The sequence below is a fragment of the Eubalaena glacialis genome, chromosome 8, assembly GCF_028564815.1.
Source record: "Eubalaena glacialis isolate mEubGla1 chromosome 8, mEubGla1.1.hap2.+ XY, whole genome shotgun sequence".
Taxonomy (NCBI): domain Eukaryota; kingdom Metazoa; phylum Chordata; class Mammalia; order Artiodactyla; family Balaenidae; genus Eubalaena; species Eubalaena glacialis.
This window is the reverse complement of record NC_083723.1, coordinates 121,150,909-121,170,245: the sequence shown is the minus strand read 5'-3', so window position 1 is coordinate 121,170,245 and position 19,337 is coordinate 121,150,909. Positions and strand designations below refer to the sequence as shown.

At 37.6% G+C, this 19,337-nt stretch overlaps 1 protein-coding gene across 2 annotated transcripts in view; it reads right to left on the bottom strand.

The window, feature by feature from the left end:
* Positions 1-19,337, bottom strand: part of CNTNAP2 (contactin associated protein 2) — a 2,096,032-nt gene that overhangs the window by 541,284 nt on the left and 1,535,411 nt on the right. The gene's annotated exons all lie outside the window — the stretch shown is intronic.

Below are 19,337 nucleotides of genomic sequence, written 5' to 3'. Positions count from 1 at the left end.
GTCTTAGGCGGGGCACAACTGGTCAGCAACCTCCCCAGCAATTTTCCCTCCTTCTTTCTTATTCATTTTCTTTTCACCTTCTTGGGCTCGGTGAGAATGTATCTAGCAATACAGAAGCTATCTATTTTTTTTTCTTGTGCAGCTAAGATCCCCAGACTCCCAACCCAAAGCCTGGGGAGAAAAATTTTCCAAATGTAAATAGCGTATTTAATCATTTTACAAATCTCTCTCCTCTTTCCTCCAATAAATACAAAGAAGTGAACACTTGAGAAGTTTTGCAATCAAATTTGCTTAGTAAATCTAGTGGCTCACTCTTTAGAGTGAAAATATTCATTTATTTAACAAATATTTACTGAGTACCTACTATGTGCCAGGCTCTGTGCTAAACATGTTACATTTATTATGTGCAATTTACACAACCACTTGGTAAGATTTTTTCATAGGGGTTAAGTGGATTGCCCAAATGGAGAGGTTGGCAGGATTCAGAGAGAAGTCAGGTTGACTCGGAAGCCCTTGCTCCATCTATTTCCCCACCAAGGATGGGGAAAATGAACAAAGCATTTGGCACCAGGATATTTTTCAATAGTAAGTAATTACTTTAGTTATTACTAACAAGGACTTTAGCCCTTAAAATTTATTCAGTATTTACTTAAAGGACATATCCATTTAATGATATTCTTTCTTACTTCTTTTTTTTTTTTTTTAAATAAATTTATTTATTTATTTTTGGCTGTGTTGGGTCTTCGTTGCTGCGTGCAGGCTTTCTCTAGTTGCGGCGAGCAGGGGCTACTCTTCGTTGCGGTGCGCGGGCTTCTCATTGCGGTGGCTTCTCTTGCGGAGCACAGGCTCTAGGCGCATAGGCTTCAGTAGTTGTGGCTCGCGGGCTCAGTAGTTGTGGCTCAAGGTCTCCAGAGCGCAGGCTCAGTAGTTGTGGCACACGGGCTTAGTTGCTCCGCGGCATGTAGGATCCTCCCGGACCAGGGCTCGAACCCGTGTCCCCTGCCTTGGCAGGCAGATTCTTAACCACTGCGCCACCAGGGAAGCCCCTTTCTTACTTCTTGATAAGACTATAATGATGGTTGGAAGAACTAACTGGATTCATTAAACTTTACTGTAACAGGAAGTTCTGTTTACTTTTACTTTTGCCATGTGGATATTATAAACATATTTCCTATACTGTTTTTTAACTTTAGAAAAAATTCCAAGCAATTTCTATTCACCCCATCGATTTCCATCTGTTGAAGAAGGCTGCTGGTTACATCAGTCAGTGACTTGGGTTTGAAGTCTCACTGATATCTCTAATAAAACATTAGAAGAAAACCTTAAAGTATAGACACGAAATGGTTGTTTTAGAGTCATCAAATTTGAACTTGATATGTTTACGGATCAAATGCAGAGCATGGGCTATAGCTTTTTAGTTTCTATTCTCTGGCGAATAGTAAACTACAAATTAAGAGTTAATTCTTAATTACACACAAATTGACTGGTTGAGATTTAAGGGAATCTTTTAAGTTAAACTAATGTCAAATTATTCCAATTATAGAATCAGAATTATGGATTTCTAACAATTGGATAAATTACAGGATTACAGCATCACTTACAAATTTTAAAACTTTGTTGAACTAGAGCTTATAGTTGCCTTTTGTATTCCTTTTATTATTTTTTTTAGAAATCTCAGGCAAAAAGTCCAATTAGTTCTTTTCAATTACTGTTAAAACATTTTCTTAGTTTTTTTGGCTTTGGTCTTTCTCTAAATCCATCCTGCACATGACTGCCATACTGTTCTTTGTGGGATTCATTATAATATATTCCAGCTTGTAAACCTTCCATGGCTTTCCACTGCCTGGCTTAAAGGTAGAATGCCTACAACTCATTGGCCCGAGACGAATCGTTCCCTGTAATCTGGTCTCAAGGTTCTGCTACCATTCTTCTGCAAAAACCAGGAACTGAAGTCAAAAACTCCGTTTTACCGGGCAAAAACTCTGCCTTTTAAGACCTTCTCTCATAGTTACACCACACTTCAGTACCTCCCTCAGTATCATCTCTCAAGAAAACCTGTCTTGCCTCTCCAGTTCAGAGAGATCTCTGCTTCCCACAGGCTCTCAGAGCACCCCTTACCCCTACCACTTGTTGAGTAGCTGTATCTCATCTCCTGATTTTCTGCATATACATTTTCTCCTTGCAGCTGATGGTAAACCTTGTTTAAGATAATATGCCTGTGGCTGCACATACTAAGCACACAATTTTTATTGCTTTCTATGTCCCAGCAAAAATCTTATATCCCTTTATGATGTTTATTTTAAATTTTATGAAAGATTATTATTACCACACTTCAGAATTTTTTCCCCTGAGTAACAATAACCTTATTTTCTCCTCTCAGAACTCACCTTTACAATATCTAATAACCCTATTTGTTAACCTTATTGTAAACTTCCTTAAAGTTTTACCCAACTATACTAATTTCAGTTGTGAATTAAAGTGTTAGATGCAATTATAACATGAAACATATCAACTGAGTGAAGCACAAGGACTTATCTCAATAAATTGTTGGGTCAATACTCCATTACCAACCAACCTCACACTACAGAGAACACTCATCAAAGGCACTGCTGAGTATATCTATAAACTGCATAAACCCACAGAGACAAACATATATATTGTTTGCCTCTTTCGATTTTCTTTCAACAACTGAACATTAATGGGAATAAGAGTTATTTTTGTTTCAAAGGATAAAAGTAAATACAACTATTGAATCCCAATAGTTTTAATGCTTTTTTAAGAAATTAAAAATTAGGTGAATATTAGGTTGAGAAAATATTAGACTCTTCTAGCAGCGTTTCACCTTCAGTACAATTTGCAGCAAGTGAATTTACCAGTGCTTTGTACATCCTGTAAAATTACTTCAATTCCCCAAACCTAATCTAATTCAAAACATTTCCTGAGCTCACCTGAAGCAAACTTCCTTCTCCCTGACTGCCTTCCCTTAATGAAAAGTGTGGGATGGCCACCACGAGATCTGTGACACACTTCCTTTGTTTCTGTTCTCCCCTGAGCAATTATCAAGAGCTCTTATTTTCAGGCACTGTGTGGCCAGCCATTTACTTCTCTTATTTCCTACATATTAATTAGAGGCGCTGCAATTAAAAACAGAAGGAAGCTAGTAAGAAGGGGCTTTTTTTCTGTTTTGAGACAAATCTTCCAAGTGTTAAGAATCACACCACTCTATGCCTAGGGAGGTCAAAAGTGAAGTCCAGGAAAAAAGTAGTTCAGGGAGATCCATAGTTACTTTTTGTGGTATTCATACTGGTGATATAGACATACCTACTTTTCCCTCTCACATGAGACTTAATAATAGGCATCATCTCCATATTGCCTCGTTTGTGTGGTAAGCAGAGCTATAAACTCTGAGGAAATTCTATAGTGTCTCCCTCCACCCACCCACCCACACTCATGCACAAACGGGTCATGGACTTGAACGAGCTAGAGAGACTTAATAGGCTCTCGGGGCTTCTCCATCATGACCAGCCTAGAGAGTTAGGTTTCTGGGTCTATATCTTAACAGACACGTCCCCCCTCCCCAGCCCGCTCCTGGTAGTACTGGAAGACAATGCGAAAGGAATAAAGTCTATTTTCTGTTTAATCTGAGACACAAGCTTAAGAATTCCAGGAATTTGAAAGGCATTATTTCAGTCTTTTGAATAAAGGAGAGACTATGCAGTTAAACCTCTAAAGGCCTTTCAGAGTGAATTTCTACTAAATAGACTCTTGAGACACTAAATACATAACGTTGGCATGCAGAAAGCCTGGGTACTGAATGAAAGGTTTACTGGTGTATGTAGATAAGCCATCCCCACACACGCTCTGAATGCCTGATGTTTACCAGAAAGACAGCACAAACCTCAGTCTTGCCAAAGAGTCAGTAAAATATCCTTCTTATATTGAGGTATTTGTTGCTCTATTTTTCAAGTGTAACAATTGTTGGATTATACAAATTAAGATCAAAAATGTCAAAATAAATAGACGAGAGCTTTGTTACTTCGCTCCTGTTTCGTGAGAGCTTTGAGCCACGCCATTGTCTGTTTTAGGGCATCACTTACGTGCACACTCTATGGCTTCAATGATTTTTCAGCCCTTGCTTGCAAGTAATTGTCATTGATTTTGCAGGTTACTTCTAATGTGTTTAGTTCCTAAAAGAATTCTAACTGTACCCCTCTCATCCTCTAGTCCCCAGGAGAAAACAGTATTTATAACTTCAGAGCAAATGGTGGTGTTATCCAACTTCCTTAGGCTAAAATGAGGGGTCTGAGTTTCTTCAAGCTTCCTACCCGAAATGTGGTGATATGTTTTAAGCTCCCCATTATTTCAATTCAATGCACTAATATATGAAGTGTGGTGGGTAGTGGTTAATACTCCTTATGCTAGAGGAGTAAACAGCATAGAATCCTTTAAGAACAAGGCCCTAGGGAGGGACAAGGGATAAGTCTTCCTCTTAAATCACCACATTCAACCGGGTCATTCATTAACAACATGGGCACTAATAGCTTTTAGCAGCAGGCAGCTTGCTGATTACAATTAGGTTTCTTGCAACTGTGGCTGCAGAAGGGGCAAGAACTGAAGCCTCCCTCAGAGAAAGAAAACTGGGAGAACACACACGAGTTCAAGGAGAAGAGAAAAGAAAGTGTAATGTATAAGGCTGGAGTAAAAAAGGACCCACAATTTTCCATAAGAGTTAAACACAAGAAGGATATAAGCAGACGGTATAAAGACGGAGTCAAATATACAGTTTGGAAAACGCCGGATTATTTTAAAGCAAGCTTACACCCAGAATCAGCTTGAGAAGATGGTACCTAACATAGAAGACAAAGTGTCCTTTGGTTAAAATATTTCCTGTCCTAAATGTCATCTCTTAGGTCACAAATAGCAAATAAAAGTAGAGTGCTAAAATATTTTAATTTACATATTATTATTTTTCATAAGTAATAAGCCCCTCATACTTTAACTGACAGCTATATTTTTGACTGACACTGTTGTCTTAGTGATTTTCTGCAAATCCAGTTGACATTCATTGGCATCAATCTTTGAAACACCCATTTGCTGCCTGCTTAGTGAAGGAGCGTCAGTGATCAGTCACAATTCCTTAAAGGAGTATTAACAATGGGGCTTAGTCAAAGACAGTTAATACAACTGATGTGGGCACGTGGGGTGGATAAAGGAGCAGATGTTCTGTCATTATATATGGACATTCTGGAACAATCTGAGAGGCTGGTGGAATACACAACACTCCAAAAACATTCCTAGAAGTCAGATTTAAACCTTCAGTGGAAACTTCCAATAGTATTACTTCCAAAGGGGTGGGATTATATAAAATAGACCCATTTTGAATTACTCATGGAAATTTAGTCACTAAAACACTAAGAGCACCTTGTTATAAAGCAGTTTTCCTTATGAAGATTTAAAGTATGTACCAAATGTGCTAAACTAACACAGAGATCTGCCCTTCTGGATATACACATCTCCGTGTTTTTATTGCCTTTATAGAACACTCGAAAGAACTGTCTAAATTTTTCTTTCTCCAATTCTCTGATTTGCTGTGTGTGTGTGTGTGTGTGTGTGTGTGTGTGTGTGTGTGTGTGTGTGTGGTGGGGACAGGGATATAAAATAGAGAGAATCCATTCCCATTCCAGCATGTTCTAGTGTGTCCTCTGTGCTCACCGCTTCATGGAATTTGCTCACATCAGACCAGAGAGGAATTCTATGTTACTAAATCTAGCGGACAGTTTTCTGTCCTCAGTTGGAACAACTAGGCACCTTCTTTTTCAAACACTTTCCTTTCTTGGCTTCTGTGATAAAATTCCTGATTTTCTTCCTTTCCCATTGGCAATCCCTACTCAATCGATTCTTCCCCCAACAAAGTGAATGGTATTTTGTTTTTCACTGAGATCAGATCATTTCATTCCTTCAATAACTTTCCAATAAACTTCAACAGCTTTCCATTGCACCTAGAATAACATCTAAATTCCTCACCGTTTCCTGTAATTTCTGCTTGGTTGAGCCCCTGCCTACCCGCACAGTCTCATCCTGTATCACTCTCACTATGCCCCAGCCCCCACCTGCCTTCCTCCTGTTTCTCCTCAGCCATGTCCATCTTCAGGGACCTTTCCTCTGCAGTTTACTCAGCCTGGGAAGAGCCCCCCTATCGTCCCCTCAGTTCTTCACACCTCTGGATCATTCTTGGCATTTGTGTCTCAGCTCACAAGTTATCTTATGTAAAAATCTTTCTCCAGAGCCCCCATCTCATGTTTGTCTTGCTTTTCTTACATTAATTTCATTCACAGCACTTATCACATTCAGTAAATATCTGTTTTATTTGTTTATCATTTTATCTTTTTCTTCCACTTGAATGTACATACCATGAACATAAATTTTTGTTCACATCTACATTCCTAGGAGTTAAAATACTGCTTGAAATATAATAGGCACTCAAATATTTGTTGAATAAATATCATATACTAACAAAATTCAGGGCCTGAAAAGTATAATTTGACCTAAGAGATATTATTCCAAAGAACGGCCACCTCAAAGTTTTATCTATTCTGAGACAAAAAAATATTTCCCATACCATTTACTCTTCTTAAAAATTAAAGTTTTGAGTAATTAATATAATCATATTGTTTAAAAACACAGTGAGGATTCTTCTTCATATTTCTGTCCCACTCCTGCTCAGTCCCCATACACTCCCACCTCTCAGAGGCAACTACAGGCACACCTCAGGGATATTGCAGGTTTGGTTCCAGACCACAGCGATAAAGCAAATACTGCAATAAAGTGAATCACACAATTTTTTTTTGGTTTCCCATTGCATGTATGTTTATACTATACTGCAGTCTAGAGTGTGCAATATTGCATTATGTCTTCAAAACCAATGTACATACCTTAATTTAAAAATACTCTACTGCTAAAAACACTATCCATCATCTGAGCCTTCAGGGAGTTGTAACCTTTTTGCTGGTGGAGGGTCCTGCCTCCATGTGGACGGCTGCTGACCGATCAGGGTGGTGGCTGCTGAAGCCTGGGGCGGCCATGACAATTTCTTAAAATAAGACACCAGTGAGGTCTGCTGCAGCCATTGACTCTTCCTTTCATGAACGATTTCTCTGTAGCATGCAATGCTGTTTGATAGCATTTTACCCACAGTGGAACTTCTTTCAAAATTGGAGTCAATCCTCTCAAATCCTGCTGCTGTTTTATCAACTAAGTTTATGCGATATTCTAAATCCTTTGCTGTCATTTCAACAATCTTCACAGCATCCTCACCAGGAGCAGATTCCATCTCAAGAAACCACTGCCTTTGCTCATCCATAAGAAGCAACTCCTCATCCGTTCAAGTTTGATCATGAGATTGCAACAATTCAGTCACATCTTCAGGCTCCACTTCTAATTCTAGTTCTGTGGAATCTCGTCACATATGCAGTTACTTCCTCTACGGAAGTCCTGAACCCCTCAAAGTCATCCATGAAGGTGGGAATCAACTTCTTCCAAAATCCCGTTAATGCTGATATTTTGACCTCTTTCTATGAATAATGAATGTTTTTAATGGCATCTAGGAGGATAAATACTTTCCAGAAGGTTTCAATTTACTTTGCCCAGATCCATCAGAAGAATCACTATTTATGGCAGTTATAGCTTTACAAAATGTATTTCATAAATAATAAGACTTCAAAGTAAAAATTACTCCTTGATCTGTGGGCTGAAGAATGGATGTGTGTTAGCAGGCATGAAAACAACATTAATCTCAGTGTACATCTCCATTTGAGCTCTTGGGTGACCAGGTGCATTGTCAACAAGCAGCAATATTTTGAAAAGAATTTTTTTTTTTCTGAGCAGTAGTTCTCAACAGTGGTCTCAACTGAGTCAAAATATTCAGTAAACCATGCTGTAAACAGATGTGCTATCATCCAGGCTTTGTTGTTCCATTTACAGAGCACAGGCAGAGTAATTTAGCATAATTCTTAAGGGCTCTAGGATTTGAGGAGGTAAATGAGCATTGGCTTCAACTTGAAGTTACCAGTTATCAGCTACATTAGCCCCTAACAAGAGAGTCAACCTGTCCTTTGAAGCTTTGAAGCCAGGCACTGACTTCTCCTCTCTAGCTATGAAAGTCCTAGATGGCATCTTCTTCCAATAGAAGGCTGTTTTGTCTGCACTGAAAATCTGTTGTTTAGTATAGCCACCTTCATTAATGATCTGAGCTGGATCTTCTGGAGAACTTGCTGCAGCTTCTACATCAGCACTTGCTGTTTCACCTTGCACTTTGATGTTATGGAGATGGCTTCTTTCCTCAAACCTCATGAACCAACCTCTGTGAGCTTCAAACCTTTCTTCAGCTTCCTCACCTCTCTCATCCTGTGTAGAATTGAAGAGAGTTAGGGCCTTGCTCCAGATTAGGCTTTGGCTTAAGGAAATGTTGTGGTTGGTTTGATCTATCCAGACCAGAAAAAACTTTCTCCATATCAGCAATAAGGCTGTTTCACTTTTTTATCATTCGTGTCTTCACTGGAGTAACACAATTTCCTTCAAGATCTTCTCCTTTGTATTCACAACTTGGCTAACTGTTTGGCCCAAGAGGCCTAGTTTTCAGTTCATCTCAGCTTTCGACATGTCTTCCTCACTAAGCTTAATCATTTCTAGCATTTGATTTAAAGTGAGAGATGTGCAACCCTTCTTTTCACTTGAACATTTAGAGGCCACTGTAGGGTTATTAATTGGCCTGATTTCAACATTGTTCTGTCTCAGGGAATAGCGAGGCCCAAGAAGAGGACTGAGACAGGGGAACGGCCAGTTGGTGGAGCAGTCAAAAACATACAAAATTTATCGATTAAGTAGCTCACAGTTTCATACGGGCAAAGTTCATGGTGCCCCCAAAACAATTACAATAGTAACTTCAAAGACCACTGATCACAGATCATCATAACAAATATAATAAGAAGAAAGTTTGAAATATTGCAAGAATTGCCAAAATGTGACACACAGACGTGAAGTGAGTAAATGTTGTTGGAAAAACGATGCCAAGAGACTTGATCAATGCAGGGTTTGCCACAAACCTTCAATTTGTAAAAAACTCAATATTTATGAAGCACAATAAAATGAGGTATGCTTGTGTTCTTATTAGTGTCATTAATACTTTGTATATCCTTCCAGGGTTTTTAATACATATTCAACATACATGAACATATGTTATTTTCCCTCATTTTCAGAAAAATTACCATGCTATACCAATTTTGGTATACCAAAAAATACCAATGCTATACACCAATGTATATACATTGGTGTATAGCATTGGTATACACGTTAGATCAATGTGTATACCAATGCTATACACACTGATCTACGTACTCTTTTTCCATCCAACAGCATATTTTGGAAATATTCCCACATTAGTACATAAAAAGCTTACCATAATATTCACTAATTAAGGTAGAGTGACACTGGTATAAGGATAGATAAATAGATCAATGGGATAGGATAGTTCAAAAATAACACACAGCTATACGCTCAACTGATCTTCAACAAAGATGCCTAAGGAATTCAACAGAGAGAGGGAAGTAATTTAAAATTTTTCAGAAACAAATGTTTCTGAAACATCTGAATAACTATAGAAAAAAAGAATGTTGATCCCTAGCTCACACTATATATAAAAATTAATTTGAAATAAGTTAGTAACCTAAATTTGAAAGCTAAAATTGTAAAACTTCTGGAAGAAAACATAGGAGAATACCGTTGTGTCCTTGGGGAGGCAGAGGCTTTTTAGATAATACAGAGAAAGCAGTAATCACAAAAAAAAGGAAAGTTAAATTGAACTTCATTAAAATTGAATAACTTCTACTCATCAAAATGTATCACTAATAAAATAAATAGGCAGGCACAGACTGGCAGAAAATATATCTTAAAGGACTTAGATCCAAAATAATGTACTTATATAACTCAATAAAGAATCAACAATAAAATAGACAAATGACTCAGACATTTAGCAAAGTTATACAATAGCCAGTAAGCTCAAGAAGTGCTCAGTATCATTAGTCATGAAGCAAATACAAATTAAAACCACACTGACATACTACCACATACCCACTAGAGTGGATAAAATTAAATTTAAAACCCTGACTTCATGCAATGCCGGTAAGGGAGGAGCAAGTGGAACTACATTCCTTTGCTAGCTGATGTATAAATAGCTACAACCCCTTTGGAAAACTGCTCAGCAGTTTACAGTTTCTTGTAACTGTAAACATATACCCACCTCATGACCCAGCAAGTCCGCTCCTAGGTGTAATTTTAAAAATAGATCTACCTAAATATTTATACAAGAATGTTCATAGGAGCCTTACTCATAATAGTAAAAAACTAGAAACATCCCAAATGCCCGTGAACTGGAAAATAGATGAATAAATTTAAGTATCTTTATTCAATGGAATACTACTTAGCAACATGGACAACACTCGAAAATATTGTGATGAAGCAAAAAGCCAGACTTCAAAGAGTATACATTACACTATTTATATGAAATTCTGGAACAGGTGCAACTAATCTAGGTTGATAGCCATCACTGACAGCCTGGGATGGGGCATGGAGGAATTTTCTAGGTGGATGGAAATGTTCTATTATCATGATATGGGTGTGGAGTACACAAGTGTATACATTTGTGAAAACCTACCAAACTGTATGTTCAAAGTCTGCATCTTACTGTGTGAATATTATACCTCAATAAAAATAAGATAAAATATTTTAAAGTATAAAATAATAACAATATAACTAAAATTTAAATGAAAGGGAATTAATTTAAAAATAAGGATCCAGATATGGGATTCAGAATTCATAATTTGGTTGGGGCTGGAGAAAGGAAGATAAAGATTAAATGGGTACTGGCTGATGAACCCCTTCAGTGGGGTTGCTGGGAGCCGAAGGGGAAACAGCACCATTAGGAAGGTATGAAGTCTGAAGTCCGGCATTTCTAATCCTACCTTTTTTTTTAGTGCTGGTGTAGCTCACAGCACCACTTTCAGAGCTAGTACCATTTATCTGAGGCTGAATTCTTTCCCCATTATATCACTAATGAGGTTTGTGCCTTTCTGTGCTTTCTTACCTCTATGATTAAAATTCTATGGTGACCTTTAGGTTGAATTAGTTCTTCTTTTATCCATAAACTGAATTAACCAGAGCCTCATCCAAAGCTTAAATTACCTGTAAACAAAATCGCTCTGTAGAAGAAAGTGAGAAAAGCAACAAGAAACATGAAGAAACTGGATTCAGTGTCTCTAGAATGCTGCAAAAATCGAGAGGTGTTCTAATTGACTTCACATTTATGGAATGCACCTTGAAGGATATTATTTTAATATCCAGCTACATTGTCTTCCTTCCCTTTCTCTGAAAACAGGAATTATAACTATAAATAAGAAAATGACAGAGTCTCCTAAGAAAATGAGATTTGCTTTCATTTAGCCTTTAAGCCATTTTGTTAATTGCTTTTTATAAAGGCCAGAAAATGAAACTTAATAAAGGGAAAGGGTTATAATTAACCATTGGGAAAAAATATACACAAACTTAGAATTAGCTTTGTTAAATTTCTTTTTTGGTGCGGGGGGAGGCCAGGACAAAACTAGAATTTCAGTATTCATAGCAATAGAGAAAGCATTTCCCTCTGACATTGGCTCCACCTAATACTTCCAAAAAATACTGCGGTCTGCATCTCCCAACAGACTATGTGCCTTCTCTTGGTACACCCAGATAAGGTGCAGCAAATGTGACTGCACTGGACATCCATCACTTCAGATTCATTAAGTCAGTCTTCAAAGACTGATCACTGCACTTCTCTCTAAGGCAAAGCAAATGTGATCGATGATTGTTCCTATTCCCTTGTTAGTACACGATTAGCTTCTGCAAATCTAGGAATAGGGTAAAATTGCATACAAAATATATGAGCAGAACTAATGTGCTTCTGATTGAAGATGGCCTATTAATGGAAATTTCAAAAAAGGAGGCTTATCAATTAACATAAGCCCCGACGAGTAGAGCTGCAAGGAAATTAGACCAAATACTACAAGAAACCAGCAATTTAAGAGGACAATACTCAATAAAAGAGAAACACCCACTCATCACACTACAGAACAGTAACACAATAATACTACTACTCTTTGCTGAAATGCATATCAACAGATTTAAGGTATACAATTAAGTGGGAATAAGCGATTTAAAAATTTTTAATGAAAAATTTTATGTAACAAATGTATAGTGAAAGGGAGATGGTATAATGAATCCTCACATACCCATCATTTAGATTCAACAATTATCAAGGTTTTGCCACATTTCCTTCATTTTTTTCCCTTTGCCAAAAATTTTTAAAGCAAATCTCAGAAGCATGTAATCTCATGTCTAAATACTTCAGTCGCCATTTCTGAAAGCATGGACATTGTTTCCACAAAATAACAGTGATACTATCTCACCTCCATAGTAACACTAATGGGTTTGTATCATGTGCCGTCCACAGTAACTATTTTGTAATTGTCTTAAAAAATGTCTTTTTCATAGAGTTATGGCAGAAACTGTCACTCGTCCTATAAAATGTCCCTCATTCTAGATCTTTCTGTTTGTTTCATCATTGTGTCATTTAACTACTTCTTTTTCTATGTCCTTTTGGCCGGAAGTTATCTATTGAAACCCAGTTAGATTCAGGCTCAACTTTTTGACAGGACTACTTCATAGAGGGTGCAGTGGGCTTTATATTACATCACATCAGGAGAAAAATAAAGCTCTTGTTTTCCCACTTTTAGTTGTAATAAAAACCTTACACTCTATTGTCTAGTTCTCCCTCAATCTTTAAACCTCAATCTTTGTTTCATTAACACTGCAAAATAGTGACTTTCTAATTCTATCATTTCCTCTATATTTATCAACTGTAATATTACTGTAAAGAAGAGTTTTCCCTCACCAGTTGACCATTTTGATTACTGGAAAATATAGTTCTTTCAAAGTATATTTTCCCTTTTAATTATCAATTTTCAGAGCAAGCCGTTAGTACCCTAATAATTTCCAGAGGGTTGTTGAAAAAGCATTTCTAAACATAAACTAAATTATATACTAACCATCTCCATTATTTTTAAAGTTCTAGTTCAAGACTCAAATTTCCTATGAAGTGTTTCTGAAACAACTTCAGTCTCAAATGCTTTTCTTTACTCTTTTTTTCTACAAGATTTATGTATTCTGTGAATTTCACATTATATTAGAGTATATGAAATAATCAATTTGAAACACCAATCCAATAACAGGCTAGAATTTTCCCATCACAATCCCATCAGTATGTTTCTCCCACCATTCTCCCCCAGGACATCTGTGTACTGGCATCTCTACAAGTCAGGGCTGCTGCTGACTCACTGGGCCCCTTGAGATGTCAAAGATACTCCCTACTCGGAGGAAACATGAGATAGAAGATGACCCTCTCTTGTTCTGGAGAGAAATTCTGGTAAAGTGATCTAAAACACCGTTACTTATGCCAATGCATTAGACAATGGTAGTGAAATAGGTCATTCTGTTTTTACATAAAACCCCTTTAACTTTTCACTAGAAATTAAGCACAAGTCACAACATAGTTTACCAATGCAGTAACTGGAGTCTGAGAGTACGTGAGCACAAGAGAATGTATCTGGGGTGTGCCTCTGTGGAAATAAGATTAAGAATGGTTGAAAGAGTACTGGTTATCTCCAACCTGTGAGGCCAGTGGGCATCACTTGACTCTGGGATGGGGGCTGCTTCCTGAGCCCTGACAGCCATCTTTTGTACTTCTGCTTGGTAGCATAATTCAACCTACGCATGAATTCAACTCTGGGAGAACAACTCAAAGCATATCATATTTGTGATAGGTAGAATAATGGGCTTTTAAAGATGTTCACACCCTAATCTTCAGAACCTGTTAAGATGTTACTTTACCTGGCAAAAGAGACATTGTAGATGTGATTACATATACAGACCTTAAAATAGAGAGATTTTCCTGGATTATTTGGGTGGGCTTGATTGAATTACATGAGCCCTTAAAAGCAGAGAACATTCATGGGCTGAAAGCAGAAGAAGAATGTGGAAGAAGGGTAAGTCAGAGAGATTCCAAGCTTAAAACAGAGTCCATGCTTGCTGGCTCTGCGATACAAGAGCCACATGCAAGAACAGAGAGAGGCCTCTATCAGGTAAAGATGGCCTCCAGTTGATGACCAGTAAGGAAACTGGGACCTGAGTCCTACAACCACAACATACTGAATCCTGCTAACAGTCTGAATGAGCTTGGAAAGGATTCTTCCCAGAGCCTCCAGATAGGAGTCCAGCTGGTAACACCTTGATTTCAGTCTCCTATGAGCCAGAACATAGAAACTGCTGGAACCAACTCAGACTTTTGGCCTACAGAATTATGAAATAGTAAATTTGGGTTGTTTTAAGCCACTAAGCTTGTGATAATGTGTGTGGCGGCAATATAAAACTACATCAATATTGTTATTGGGTCTACAATATCACTTCATAGAAGGGCACTGCACTCTCTTATTAATGAATTACCAGTGCCCTCTGACTGTATAATATCTGAGTTATCACAAGGTAGATGAAGAACTGCTCTCACTCTTCCCCTCCTACCTCAATGCCAACTTCTTGACCTTGTCTTAATACATAGTTTAGGGCTATGATGTTATTTTGTCAACTATTTTTAAACTACATTATTATTATTAATAAATATATTATTAACAAAATGTTATAATTATTTTGCTTTAGATGTTACCCTAGAAACCCAACTACCATTTATGTAACTATTTTTAATAAAATAGATTTTTTCAAATTGAAACTCAGCAGTGATCTTTTACGTCTTGTTTGACAGTTTGGGAGGAGGGATAAATCAGGAGCTTGGGATGAGCACACACACCCTACTATATATAAGATAGATAACCAACAAGGACCTACGGTATAGCACAGGGAACTCTACTCAATATTCTGTGATAACCTATATGAGAAAAGAATCTAAAAAAGAATGAATATATGTATATGTATAACTGAATTCCTTTGCTGTACACCTGAAAAAAAATACAATGTAAATCAACCATTCTCCAATAAAATTTAAAAAAAAAGAAAGTTTAAAACTACGCACATTTTACACAGTGATGACTATCCCAATGATATGTAAAAGTGCTGTACTAAAAGCAGTAACATTTTTTTATGTAAGACTAATTGGTTTCAAAATCAATAGGTTATATAAAATGAAGGTTTTAAAGGGCAATGTGAATACTTCCTTTAATTAAATAATGTGTGTCTCAAGCTGTTTTCCACAGAGAGAGTAATCAGGAATGACTATTATTAAACTAAGCTAATTTCATCCTTTTGCAAAAAAGGAGAAGAATGTTGAAGGAACGATGCCAAATGCAGCTACAACATTTTGATGGACATAAATGCACAAGTTTCAGTCCTACAGGCAAAAAAGACCAGCAAAGACACCCAAATAATTTCATAAATGATGAAAATCATGCAACAAAATCTTTCTAGATGATGGGTTAATGGGATGTTACTAATGTAAATTTTATGCCTTGTTTAACTTTTTCTTCAGGTGGAATTTTCCAGTGTGACACCCATATTTAATATCAGAGTTTCTAGGAAGATAAAAAAACTAGAATGACATTTCAGCTGCATATTCCTTGGAAGATTTGGGGGGGGGACTAAAATATCAAAGTCACATTAGAAAAAGTAATTAACTTAAATCCCTTTTGGGAAAGGCAAAAAGAAAAGGGAATCAGACCTTAAGAATTATCTTACAGAGAACATTTAAAAAGTGCCAAACAGTAAATGTTAGCTATTGTTCCTGAATACTTTGTCCTTCTAGCCTGTCGACTTTTTAGTCACAAGGCACCACACCATCATATTGCCCAAACAATTTACATCACAAAGGAATTATAATATTCTTTTAACATGAAGAGCAGTGAATTAATAAGAACCGTTATTGTACCAGATTCCTTCAATCTCAATGGAATGGCCAAATGCTAGCTGGGAAAATTACTTCAGACTTCTTAACTGCTATAATTGAAGTGAGATTTTCCTCCATGTCTGCATGTGCAGAATATAAATATTTTAATTTCATCAGTTTGATGAGTAATTTCACAGGACTGCTATTTTACAGGACTGACATTGGAAAGTTACAGGGTGAGTTCAGGAGTGGACCATATTTTTCTAGAGAGCACTTATTTTGCTAAGGGGTCCTGTGAACATGTATTCATTTTTCCCTCATTCTTTCTCCAAGAACAGTAGGAATGATCTGTGTTTCCGCCCCAGAAGGTAACCCTGTTGGATGCTATCAACACAACTGAGAAGCTATTAATGATTACACTTTAAAATTCTAGCTACCTTCTGCTTCAATTAGTTTCCTCTCTACCATGCACATACACATTAAGTTTAAAGACATATGACTATTTTTTTCTCTAAAAAGGTTTTCATGTTTTTTCAGATATATTTCAGAGATTTCAGATATATCATCCCACTGACTTGCTAGGGGACCATATCAATTACCTGGTGGAGGAAATAGTGATGCTTCTGACTTTCCCTGGTGACACTAGACTGGAGACACTAGACTCCATAAAGGTAAATTTTAATGAAATTAAAATTTAATTCATTAATTAAAACTTATCTCCAATTAATACTTCCCAATGCATTATGACATAGTATAATATAAGCCATGAGTCCATTTCCCACCTGAACTTGCTTTTATTTCAAATCAGTATGATGAAACAGCTAATTTTTCCCATCAACTGAGGGTTGAATGTTCCCTCAAATTCTGTGATTTAATTAAATTCATCTTGTTCTTCAAGGACCAGGTGACCATAATGTAATTTAATGTATTGTTTTATATTCTAAGTTCTTTAATTACAGTGTATATATTCCTTAATATACATATTTCTATGTATATATGTGTATATATATATGTATATGGCACATAATATTAATATATGATAGTTTATACCAGCAGGGCACCTTGATTCATCATGGGAACAGATGTTCCTTTGCTTTGTGAGAAAGAAAACCAACTTAACTATAAGAGGATAAGAAACAATTACACACTAGAGTGTTAATTCTGTTAACAAAGAAGTTGCATTCTGGCAGCATTTTTATGTGGCCATAAATTGTACCATCAAACAAAGAGGTAATACTGGAAGCACAGAGATTAATTCCAGGATCCAGGGGGAACTACAGGATAAGGGTAGGGATTGGACACAGGCAAAAGTCATTAACAACAACCAATTAACTTTAAATATACACATCGTAGTCTTCGGGAGGATGGAAAGAACACGGTGATGTGAGGAGGAGGGAATGCAGTAGTCTCCAGAGATGGCCACAAGCAATTCCTTTTCCCCCTGCATGGAGGAGAGATGGAATTGAGGTCTCCTCCCCTGAATCTGGGCTGGCCTGTAACTTTCTTTGACCAGCACAATACCACAGAAATGATGCTGTGCCCTTTGGGGGCCCAGATGTGATGTGATGCTTATGTTATGTTAAGTGATGTCAGGAGCCCTGGCAGCTCCTGCTCTCGCTGTCATGGATCTCAGCTGACATGCTGTAAGGGGACCCAGGATAGCCTACAGAGAGAGGCCAGGAGAGGCCCAGGGCGATGGGGTGCCACTGGGAAGGGGAGGCCACTTGGAGGAGAACCGAGGTATCCCAGTAGGTTCAGCACCAGGTTCCCAGACATGCCCACCCCAAATTTATCTACAACCACTTGCTAATGTCTTAAATCACCCCCTGCCCTTTTTTTTAAAAAAAAAAATAAAGGACAAGTGAATGAGTCTCAGACGTGTTTTGAGCACGGCCCATGTGACTGGCAAAGTGTTAAGGGTGCATCACTGAGAACATGACACAGCTCTTCTGGAAATCTAAATGGTGCCTCTTATTCATGATTTAACACTTAGCTCAAATCAGCTCTTAGAGAAACTGTTCTGACTCTCACCCTACAAATCATGGTATGTCAGGAGCCCCTCATTTATGTTCCTAAAAAACTGATCTATTTCTCTGTAATATTTGAATCTGTTTATTGGTCTGTCTTATCCACTAAACCCAACTACCAATAACTTTTATCTCCAGTGCATAACAGATGCTTACTAAAGAAATATAGTCACTCTAAAATATGATTAAGTACTAGGCTAAAAACTTATTTTTCTGGAACACAGCACTTGATTGATTGGCAGATGGATGCATGGCTGGACAGAATGACTAAGCACTCTGAGAGCACAGTGGAGACTTAAAATGCATTCTCATTAAGTTTCAGCTAATTAATCAAGAATGGTATTGAACTGTTTATAATTACGATTGAGGGGAAGCTGCTGGAAGGCATGAGAACAGGATAAAGGAGGTGTGACAGAGAGGAAATTCCGGGTTCCGGATTTCTCATCTGCTGCAGAGGATAGCTGGATTATGGGATGAGATGCTCATCAATGTAGGGTTCCAAGAACGGAGATGAAGCAACTGTGCACAGAGCACGAGTGAGGCCATGAGTTAGAGGAGGAAAGACAGGAGAGTGGGGAAGCACTTTACAGGTCATGCAAAGGCCCTGAACATTACATCCTGCACACAATGTGGAGTCTTTGGAAGGTTTTAGGAGGGGAGTGATCTGACAAGATTTTGAATTGTGGAGTAATCTTTTCACTGACCCAAAGAAGGACCAAGGAGAGGAATAAAATTTCTAGTGAGACTCCACACTTCTCAGTGGAATACCCTGGTCAAGCAGATACCACCACCAACTATCAAGACTAAATCATTTTGTTTTAAATCCGGGGATAGCTTGGCTTTTAGAGAATCTGATAATTAAGTTATCAATTTATGGAACCAAACTACTCTATTTAAAAAATCCCTGAGAAATATTAGTGGATGCCTTTAGACACCGGGCAGGTTTCCAAGTAAATGTTTCTGGTATTTGTAAAGACCTAGATGCCCAATCTGGAACTAGATTAGATCATAAGTTATCTAAAATTGGCTGAAAACAAATCCCAACAATTCCGAGTTTGCCACAAGCAATGGCACGATTGCCTTATATCGTTGAGAACACAGCAAAAGCTGCCATGAGCCGCCGAGGAAGCTAAATTCATATTCTCACTTAAATTTAAAAAGACTGATATGTAAATGACTCAGAAAAATTGAGTCCAGGCAATAGGGGGAATGGATGTGCTTTGCTGTTGAGGGGAGAGCTCTGTGCCAGGTCACTAGGTATGAACACAGGATCTGTGAGAGGAGGTGGCAGTCTCCGTGCTGTTCCTGCAGACAAGCACTCACATTAAAGCTTCCAC